The following is an 11930-nucleotide window of genomic DNA, read 5'->3' as shown; positions in this document are numbered from 1 at the left end:
TTGCCTAGCTGCTGCCACTTTGTGATGCGACAAGCAAAAACAAAGTATCCTCTAAAATATGCCTGTAACTCATCTGCAGCTGCCAACACTTTGTCAACAGCCAGTGGAGGAGCACTGTATAAATCACAACACAGCAACTGGGCGATTTCAAGTATTCAGCTACCCAAATCATCTGACAATATCACATGTAGGTGTAATGCGCTTAAAGAGGTTAAAGAGGTTGGAAAAACATATAGAAATCGATTTAGCCATTGCCAATATATCATTAACACGGGAATAGAAGGAGCCTGTCAAGCATGGCAGCACACAACACTGAGCCACTAATTTGTGATTTGTTATATTACACAGATAAAGTCTAAATCAGCCATGTGGTTATATTAGCCCTGGAGGCCAAGGCAATGAAATGTTTACGAGCACACATTATTTGGTCTCTCATTATTCGCAGGCAATCACAACAAAATATTTACTGGTGAGCTTTTAATTTCCGGTCTGGTTTCAGTAACAGTCGACTAGAAGTTTAAACATTCTAGTTTGTTTGATTCTCGTTACAGTTCAAGGAATTAATAAGGATTTGGAGCTGCTGAAATATTTCTGTTCGCAGAGACTCACTGTTTCTATATTCTGAGTCAAGACATAGGAATGGTAGGTAATTCATTTTATGACAAAAACATCGTGTCTTCTTGCAAATCTGTCATAAGATCTCAACAGAGACCTCTGAGTTTCATCACGTAGAGATAGTTAGCATAGGACATGCCGTCATTCACTGTGTGTGTGTATGTGTGTGTGTGTGTGTGTGTGTGTGTGTGTGTGTGTGTGTGTGTGTGTGTGTGTAGTTAGTGTGTGTGTTCGGCACAGGCCTCTGTACCCCGTCATCCTGTCTCCAGAAGGATTTAATCTAGTCCCTCGGGCCTTGTGCTCAAAGGCAGTGACTGACAACTGGCAGGGGGGTGTGAGAAATATGCATGACTTGATGTACTGTAAGTGTGTGTGGTGTGTGTGTATGCGTGTGTGTGTGCACAAGTGTTGCTCCCTGTATGTACCTAGTCCACAACTGTGCGTGTGTGATTCTACATGGTCACTACATAATACTATACATTACTGTGTCTGTCTATTGTGACAGAGTGTTTGTGTATTTGTACTGTATGAATGAGCTTTATGAATGTGGGTTATACAGTATGTTTGCGTGTATAGTGTGTGTGTGTGTGTGTGTGTGTGTGTGTGTGTGTGTGTGTGTGTGTTTGACATCCAGCAGCTCTCAACTTCATTTCAGTGCGCTTACATGGCCACACTATTATTCTTGAGAACAAGTTCCCTCTTGTGCATGCCATCTGTGTTTTACAGCTGTGAGATGGATGAGATGGATGGCGATTCAGCTCAAAAAGTGAAATGTTCATTTTTCTTTTACAATAGTTTGAAAAAAATAGTTACCTCAGGTTCTCAATTTAATCCCTCTAATGTAACAACAATCAACAGTTGTGAAATGCCTTTATTCTGTCGGATGAGGTTACCTACAGTCCTTGGAGAAGTGTTTGGATTGTCACAGTTTATTGTATACGAAAAAAAAATGTTATTGTAAATTTAAGTCATAAGAAATCTATTAAAAGATGTTGTATGCTGAGAGTGTAATTTCATTTTGACCCTGGGAAGAGTAGTTTGACACACAAGGTCCACTTACTGTTATTTTCTGGAGCTTTCACAGCCATATATGACACACAGACACACATGTACACACAAAACAACCATGTGACCCAAATTTTATATTCACCGTAGGCCACATGATGATGCATAACATGTGTTTGAAAGTTCTAGAAAAATAAAGTCAGTGACCTTTGAGTTAGGATTAGTTTGTGAGATCAGTGAATTTGAAATGCTCTTTATCTTATGTTGCTTTAACTTGCAGGAACTTCATTTGCTGTTTTAGATCAGACATGTATTCATTCATAAAATGCATTTGCAAATATAGTAAGTTAAAGTGTAGGATTGATCTTTATGCATGGCTGAAACATTCTGAAATCAAACAGGTTCTTTATATCATATTATACCCACCATCCACTGCGGCACATTACAGCTTACATTAGCTGGACATGCTTGTCGCTAAAAGCCTGAATAACGATTGACGTTTCATGTAAAGGCCTCACTGTTAATTATAAAAGTGCACAGCTGCAGGTTAGTGTTGGCTAAAACAGAGCTATCAAGCTCTGCGGCTGTGAATGGTTGCACTGTATGAACAGCAGTCTCGTATGTCAATCTGCAGGGGGGCTACCATTGCACCGCTAAGCCTTGTCATTGTTACAGTTGCTACTGTTGGATAGGGGACACACTTACACTGCTGGGATCTGGTGTGTGGGTGTGTGTGTGTGTGTGTGTGTGTGTGAGAGGGAATGTGCATATGCAACGTGTGGCGTCTCCTAATGTGTTACAGAATTAACCGCGTATTTGTGTGTGTCTGTGCTCACACAAGCGCATCGTACAGTGTGCATAGTATGCATGTGTCAGGACAAGCACGTGCGCACAAGCATGTCTGTCTTAACCTTGTGCATGTGTCCGTATCGGTGTGTCCTCAGTCGTCTGTGTGCTCTCTAATGTAAGAGTGTGCCAGTGTGTTTTGGCAGAAGATCAGATCCTGCACCGACAACAACATGACCCCCAGTTTTAGTGCCAAGTCATACAGTGCCCCCTAATTCCCCATAATCCACCCTGTCTCCAGGCAGGTGATCCTTGTGTGTGTGTGTGTGTGTGTGTGTGTGTGTGTGTGTGGTTGTGTGTGTGTGTGTGTGCATGTGTGCACGCATGTGTGTGTGTGTGTGTGTGTGTGTGTGTCTGTGTGTATGTCTTTGTGCCAAGCCCTGCACTGGTGACATCAGCAAACTGTGGCTACTCTCACAATGCTTTGGAAACTCATTTTCCCATCAGCCTGTCACTCCTCACAGTAACCAGTAGGCTAAGCCTGTCACAGCCCCGGTTAAGCCTTATCATGTGCTTTGTCTCTCACTGGGGGGTACTAGGGCTATTAAATATCAAAACAAGGGCACTTTGGTGCTGCCATCAGTCAGTGCGTCAGCTACTAGGCTATAACTAGTGGAGTATTGCTATACAGAGGCTTTTACGGTTCCATTACAAATCTCTTACTAACCGTGCCTAGTTCCAGCATTTAAGCTTTGTTAGGTTTTTTCTTAATTCTGATAAATGTGAACTGATTGGCAAATTTGTCAACAACAAATAATAACAGCTGGCATAAAAAAAAATATTACAGCCTCCTTATTCATTTCAATGTATGAAGAAAAAAGGTTTTAGCCTAGTCAAATGTTTAGAAGTATTCCTGGTAGATGTACTTTGTTTTGGATACATTATATGTATTATCATGTGTATATTACTAGAACAGGAATTCCACAATCACCTTGTAGAATCACACCCACAGTAACACAGCTCCTCATGAGTTTTTGAATGCATTGCCAATTTTGGCCTGAATGCCTGCTTGGGCTTATAAGCTACTTACTAACAAACTAACATCTGAACTCACATTAGACAGATGTAGCTTACCTGTGTTAAGAGTGGTATCTATCTTCCCATCTAACTCTCAGCAAGGCAGGAAATAAGCCTGTTTCCCAAAATGCCATTAGCTATTCCTCTCATAAAGCCACAGAAAATCATGCTCCATTCTGTGCATGACGGAAATCAAACATTCCGTATCACTATCATGTCAAGCAGAACTCCAGAATGGCTGATGGAGGATGTGTTGCATTACTTTGAAGTTCTTTCTTGCTAACAAAAAAAAAAAAACCCAGATGTGTATGGGAGAAGCTGAACCTTCATGAATGTACCTTGACAAATACATGGACTCAGACACGTTCATACCACAGAAAGCTTTCACAGGCATCTGTTAAGCTACACATTCTTGCACTCACACAAATGCAGGACATCATCACCACCAGCATCGTTCCAACCACAGACGTTAACATGCCCACTGCTTTTGTCAATCATCCAGTCAGTTATACCAGGTGTCAATCATCTTCCTCACTGACCGGCGTATCACGGCGTGCAGCCACAGTCACACACCGGGCCCCCTGCTGCACTCCAGCATGAACTCCTCACCCCAACCATTATGCATTTGGCCTCCATCCAGCCTTCCTTCAGCCCCCCAGCTTTTACCTTTCTCTCTCTATTCACAACACCAGCATTTATGGACTCAAACAGATCCATCACTCAGAGTACTCTATGTACCCTCTCCCCCCTTCTCTGCCCCCTCCTATCCTTGTTTAGGCTCTTATCCAACTATTCCTGGTATTTAGCCTGAGTGACAGTGTTTAATAATGTGTTCAAGAATAAAAGAGCATTATTAAAAGGGTGACGGGGGAGGGAGGCAGCTAAAAGGCCAGCTTTTTGGGCGAACAGGTGAGGAAACCTGTTTATATGATGGGCACTCATTTGCGGACACATATAGGTCGTGCTGGTGGTAACGTACTGCAGGCACAGATGTGTGGATGTATAATTAAAAAGAAAGCACACAGGAAGGTGTAATAGGTTGTCCGATCATTAGACAACAATTATCTTAACAAACCCCCCCCCCCCAGTGTGCTCTGTCTGATGATACTTATAACGCAGAGAGTAATGCGTGCGCTCTCACGGTAATTTGGTGTGTAATTCTACGTGAAGTTAGCATTAACTGAACATCACAAAAGGCATTACCGGCATGTCTAGGAATGTGTGCTGCACGGCCGATCCTGGCCAATGATAAGGCACCATCTGTTACCCATGAGTGGAACTGGTTGGGCTGTCCACGCACACAGATGCATACACACACACACACACACACACACACACACACACACACACACACACACACACACACACACACACACCAGTCTTGTCACTTGCTCCAAAGGCCTTCCTCCGTAGCCTAGATTATGGAAGGGTTTTTGTGTTTCAGGCCGGTTGGTTTTCTCTCTGTTATTGTAACGTCTCTGGGCGGCAGACGCTGCCCTTTCTTCCTCTCTTCGGTTTCTACCCAGGATTACAAGAAGTAAAGGGGGTGAAGTGGTGGCTATAAACTCCCGTCTCCGGTCTCTCTCTTCAATGAATTTAGAGACACAGGGCCCCATAACGGCAATTCCCTTCCCTTCCATCCAGTTTTAATTTGATTGGATGTGCCGGCAGGGGAGAGGGAGAGACTTACAATGGGAGTGAAGGAGTGACAAGGAAAAAAAGAGAGAGATCACGTTATATCAGTTTTTCCTCGTGCTGTGTACAGTGCCCTGGTTGTTGTGTTTGGAAGAAGTTCAGAGTGTGAGAGGGCTGCCATGGAGCACAGAGCAAGGATAAGGTGACTCCAGCTTAGTAAAACGGTCACAGGATTGTATTTCCACAAAAAGCTTTTAAAGAGTGGCATAACAATCTTTCTGACCTCACTTTGGTTTAATTAAAGAGCAAGTAAGATGAATGTCAGTCAAGACAAGTGGAAACGATACGATTTGAAAGTCATTTTTTCCACACACACACCCGCCTTGTAATGTCACGCGAAAGTGCAGCAGGGAAATTGTCCCTTCCAATCAAAGTTCCTGATTTGTATTGTTCTGTTATCTGATGGAGGGTTGGAATAAAAGGCTGTCTACAAATAGCTGGCCGATACCGGTCTGGGGTGAGTCGCTGTTGGAAGTAACCATATGCCTCATATCTGTGCTCACTGGTGCTATTTTAGGCTGTTTGCTTGCCAAATATGAGGATGGAAATGAAATATGAAAAGCAATTAGGTTGCTTTTTTAGTGTTTCCCTATGCGGTCTCTAATACATAGTGAGAATATGTGGTGCTGCAATGCAGAGACATTGTGTATTGTTCCAAAAAGCCTCAGTTAAACATGTAAAGGAACTTTGTACAAAAGCTTCAACTTTTGTGCGATGGTAAATAAAGTATTTCTGAAGGCAGAACAAACTATCAGGGCAAAAGATATACTGTGCTGTTAAAAACGCTATTCTGATAGCTCCCAATAAATTAATGGAAAACATTTTGAGAACATTTTGATCGAACAGATACCTTTGGCTGGCTTTGACTTGAGATCTTTTCTATGATTTCTGCCTTCAGTTTGAATTTTTGATCCAAAAGTTTTTGGATGTGTGTGCTCTCCACTGTCTTTATCCAAAAAGTTTTCTGCTCACCAGATTTTACATCCCTCCATCAACATACATTAGTCCATCTCATCCCTTCAGCGTCTCCAACTCACCTGAAATCACCTCCAATTCTTCTCCCATCACATGGAACTTCCCAACTTGCGCTCCCCAAGGGGGTGGCTGCCATCACCTATACTGACAGAGGAACGATGAGTAGGTGGTAGAGGAGCAAGAGGAAGCTGGCTGGAAAATGTGTCAGGAGGTTGGATGAGGAGCAGCAGGAGGGTAGACCAGACAGTAGCAGTGGGAAACAGCCGTGAAGTGGGAGAGACGCAGTAAGAGGTCGTCAGACTGGTGGAAAGCTGCCAGAAGAGAACCAGCAGGGGGTGTAACAAGAAGCCTGAGATAAGTTAGAGATGCCGTGTTCCTAACGGGAAAGTCGTCAGCTCTACTCATCCAATCAACTCAAAAGATCTGCAGAATGAATAAGTAATGCAGTCCGCTCTCATGAATGAATATTAAGTTATTTATGACTGTTATCAACCAGTATGAATCTCAACAGTGGTAAAACTTTTCATGACCTGCATCAGTCTCTAAATTAGCCTCTCTTTTTCGCCTTGAAATAATAGATTTAGACAATTATTGATGATAGTTTTAGAATACTTTTTCATGGTAACAACCCAATAGACTGACATTTTAGTACAGAGGCAGGGACAGATAATACCACTATGAAATGATTTACTGTGATTTGTGTTTTTAGCTTGAGAACAAGGTTTTTCATCATTGTCCCTGTCTTGTTCATCTTTTGTTAACTCCCAAATCTCAACATTTGACCTACGTATCATCATAAGTACTGATTATTATGTATCAGCCCTATCTCCTACATGGCAAACACATCATGGATATGGAAAGACTTTGCATAAGGGCACTAGGTCTCCTGCTATGCTCTTGCTCGTCGTTTAAATCTAAATGTTTTGGTAGCACAGCCACACAGCCTGACAGGTACGAGTGGGCAGTTGTGTATCCACCATTCCTCCTGCAATCGCCCCTGAAGGCGCTCGTTGTAAACAAACATGTGTTCTTGCTGAACTTGTCAGGTTAAATAAAGGGTTAACCAAAAGAGAGGTGGTGCTGAAGCTGCCAAGTGTTTGACGCTGGAGCGCTGTTGGACTATTGGCAGGAAACCCCTTGTGGCTGCTGTCTCATATCCAATGGCAGCCTCCCAAGTGTCTGCTGCTGGCAAAGTCTGTGTACTGTGCTGGGCATGCTATCGCTCCACTAGCTTAATGGCCACAAACCATCCTTTAGCCACTGACAACCTGCTAGGTACTTGTTTTCTGGGTCAGAGATGTCCCCTGGGGAAGGAGAACATGTTATGTGAGCAAGCAGGTGTCCCCGCACTCTTCTTGTTCCTTTTTTTGTTTCTTTTTTTTCTCCATTCTGTTTTCCTTGGTACCCCCCATCATTGCTTATGGGCAATGCAATCCACCGAGCCCCCACCCACTGTACCCACTGCACCCCCAGCCCCCCCCCCGGTCTGCCAACTCATGTCACTGCGATAAAGTCGAAACAAACTGGGCTGTCTTGCCAAAACATATTCAGTGGCGAGGCCAATCATGAAATTCCTCCTTCATTAACCGAAAAAAAACCCCACAGAAAATACGCTGCTCACTGACAGAGTATATTAGCGGTGACAAGTGAAAGTGTGTGTCTGCATTTTATGTTTATATTTTTCGCGTGAGTCTGTGCATGTGAGTTTTTGTGTCTGGGGGCAACGAATGCAGAATATATGGTAGGCGGACCCCACTCCCTAATCCCCATGTCCGCCCCACCTTCCTCAACATCAGCTTTCTCCCCGCGCCAGTCAGTTCTTTCCGTCACACCGCAGACATCTCAGCTGTCGTGCCTCTTCACTGTCAAGGTGCTAACAAACCATGAAAGGTGTCAATACGGAGGTCCTCTGATCAGAGTTTGGCCTTCACATGAAAGCTGTCATACATGCGTGTGCTTGCAGCTCGCCTGGCCCCTTAGCACTGTGCGTGATGGCAGGCCTACGATTCTGTGAGGGGAAACTGATGATGGGCCAAACGGCTCGACACACTTGGGTTCTCAGCGACCCACTCTCTGTGCAGATGTGAGCAATACTTTGGCTCCAGCCAGCACGGTGCTGATCCAAACCTGTGAATCTGATACCAATTAGTGGCGGTCTAATCATGTGCCTCCCGGTCCTGGCTTTTGTTAGGAAACGAAATAAAGTGGAGAAAAGAAAGGGAGAGAGCCAAAAAGGGGAGGTTAGAAGAAAAAAAAAGTCCAGAAAGTGAAGCAAGAAAAGAGGGGCCACAGGATTGTTTAGAGAAGTGATCTGGCAGCAAAAGGTTTAAATAGTCTTAATTTAATCTGTGAGGAAAATTTTCGCTGGGTTTCATCTGTAGGAATGAGAAAGGATACAACAAAAAGTCGCCAAACCTGAAATGTGGGACTTTGTGTTTGCTGCACAGCTGGCCACGTTAGCTTGATTAACCACACCCAAAAACTCACCAAAAGCTCATGTAAGCACTAACAGACAAATGCAAACACAAACACATGTACAAAGACTCACGGACGCTCACACGCATACAGATGCATCATTGTCACTGTTCTCCTCTCACAGGTGGAGCATTGGCATTTAACCAGTCAGCAATGCCCCGCTGAGCTCCCAGCAGATTTGCAGTTCATCAGAGGGTCATATCTCTCTCACTCTCTCTCTATTCATTCATTACTTTGCCCTTAACAGCAGCAACCCCCTCTCCAAAAAAACAAGGTAATGCACTGCCCCCTAGTGGAGCATATCTGCCATATAGCAAATAGCCTCAGTCGGCCCTGCAGATCTTTCAGCTAATTTGAACCAATAACCTCTCCGTGAACCCTGTGTCATTCAGAGTTCATGGTGTCTGAGTTAACAGCTAAGCTTCTTTTTATTCTCTAATAATAAAGCTTAAACACATGTCGGATGCACTACATGACTTGAAAGCTTTTGTTTGTTAGTTTGAAGCATCCTATCCATTGGTGATGATGTCAGGGGACATTGTTTTCAAGTTCCCAGTCTCAGCTGCTACTAAGGCTCCATTCACTTTATAGAACACAAGCACAGCTCCGACAGATGATAGAGACCATTCCCTATATTTTGAATATTTGTATTTTTCCAAAGGAATAGAAAGTGCATTCATAATACAGACAGATCCATCTTTAAACCCCCTATTCATTCCATGTATTCAGAATTTTCAACAAGAGCGCACCTGAATATTTTGATTGATATAAATAAGACACGTTTTTGATGTCTAGTCTCGTTTTATCTCTAGATATTAACAGTTTGGACCTACTAATAAATGAATTAATAATTGCCATATAAACTTTACAATGGAGGACAAAGGCTGACGAGTTCATGTTTTTACACATAATATTTACCACTGAATAATCAAGGTTACAAAAATTCTCCATATGAGTGTCTTTCCTCTTAAAATATATTTAATCTATTTTTAATCTATTGTTTAACTGGATGATTTAGGTGCACATAATTTAAAAGTTACTTTAGAGAATTTAAACAAACTTTAAGATTAATATTACAGGCCATATAGGAAGCACATTTCTATGCAGAAAGATTTGGTAAATCTAGTTGTCAGGTTATAGCATACCAGAAAGAAGACTGAATATGTTCTTGAGAAATGTATCTTAACATATATTTGTTCTATTTCCGATGACACATATTTCTTCTGAAAGTCGTGCATTAATTCATCATATCTTAAAGAGCATCTTCGCCCTCTAAATCCGTTTAGGCAGCTTTAATTACTAGGTCTAGACATCAGATTTTGAGTTATGGCTCTCATGTTTTAAAATCCACCAGGGCCAAGTGTAGACTGTGTTTTCAGGGATTTGACTTTTGGACATTTTAACTCATGTTTAATCATTTTAATCACGTTTATTTATGTTATATTATATTATACTATACTATATTATATATTTAATTTTATTATGAAAAAATATAATATAAGCCTATATGCCTTAAAAAAACATTTTGTTTGTATATTCTTTAAATATACATAGCTTAGTAATCTTTTAAACCATAAGGAGGAAATGTTGTTTTTCAAAGAGCACCTGTTATTCAATATTTATTAATTAGTCATGCATAATGTTATAGTAAATTGCACTTAATATGATATTAATGACGTTTTAGTGATAATGTACATAATAAAAGTTTTTTTTTTTAATTAATTATTATTATTTATATTAATGTGTTAACTTAATTTATAGGATCCAAATTGTTTTGTCACATATAGCCTTGATAATAATGATTTAGATAGATTTATAATTGTTAATAAATATCTCTTAAAAAGTGCTGCTCCATCTTTTGCATTTAATGTGTAACCGGAGAATTCATTGGAGACAAATGAGAAGATGATTACTATATTTGAAAATAATTATAGTGAAAACAGTAAAAAAAAAATCATAAAATAACAAGCAAACAAAAGTAGGACTATGCTGATGTTTACAGACTGACCAAACTGCAATCCAGAACATTTTTAATGCTGTTGTCATTAGTGAGCTGACCTGGAAAACAAAAATCAAGTTTTATTTTTGAATTTCCAAGAACAAGTGGTTTTTTGGGGTTTTTTTTTTTTTTGGAGTAGTTTGCTCTACCCAACCTCCCAGTGTTACTTCTGCTCTGTGGCACATCAGGAAAACAGCCGGGCCCGTTTGTCAATGTTTATTATTGTTTTCCCGCTCCTGACACATACACATGACTGGCAGCTACATGGACGTGATGAAGGGGGATGGAAGGGATACGCTGATGAGAACGCTCGCTACTAGCAAAGACATATGATGCACTGGAACGGCACACAGTTATTCAGGGAGAGAGAGAGAGAGAGAGAGAGAGAAAATAAATGGGCCATTGCCTCGCGGTGGCCTCACTGGCAGCATGTTCACATAACAACTGGTCTGCTTTCGTGGACACTCTTATCTTAATGAGGCCCAATCCTTTGTTTAGCCCACAGTGGATCCACAGATAGGATTGTTTTTAAATAGGTCTCCCCCCCACTACGTTCCGCGTGCACCTCTGTTGGCTTGCTGCCTGTGCAGTATGCAGGCCGCCTTCCACGTCTGAACTACTGAGACATGATACATCAGTGTCAAAGTTGTCATCTATTCTGGGACTGAGAGCCTGTTAGGAAAGATCTCTCTACTGTTCCTGAGGGATTGACAAAGAGATTTGGTATAACTGTCCCCCTCAGCCATCCTGATACATATTCAGGAAAAGAAGGCAAGACAATACACCGAATATGCTGTGAAACCCCATCGAGCCCGCTCTCTGGGTCGTTTGTGGTGCTACACATGAAGAGGAGTTTGTCAGTTGTTATGTATGTCTGTTTTCTGGGCTGGAAAAAGTCAAGAGACGAGAGAACTGAAGATCAAGAGCCCAGTGAACGCAGCACAGAATGGCAGAGGTCAAGAAAAGGTTACGACAGCTCTGCTGACTTTTATTGTGACTCCAGAAGCCTGGAGGACTTCCTCGGTGGTCACACAAAGACACATCTCCCAATGTAACTGGGGCATCCAGTAAGATTATTGTGGAGACTGTTCTGCTCTGGGCTGTTAGTCTAAGGGTGGGAACACTTGACTTTCTGGCTACAAGACTTAGTTTTCAAAACTTTACAGTTAAATGGTCGGGTGCTACATAATGACACAGACGAAATGTTGTAATACAGTCTGAATCCTTTGATGACATATGAGCGACGGGTTTCTATGACACCAACATTGGTGTGTACCATGGAAACGCACACTTTAAACCAATA

This window comes from Seriola lalandi, unplaced genomic scaffold (genome assembly GCF_002814215.2).
Source record: "Seriola lalandi dorsalis isolate HSWRI2012SDOR001 ecotype SW California unplaced genomic scaffold, Sedor1 jcf7180002053979, whole genome shotgun sequence".
NCBI classification, from domain to species: domain Eukaryota; kingdom Metazoa; phylum Chordata; class Actinopteri; order Carangiformes; family Carangidae; genus Seriola; species Seriola lalandi.
Note: the sequence above shows the minus strand (reverse complement) of the source record.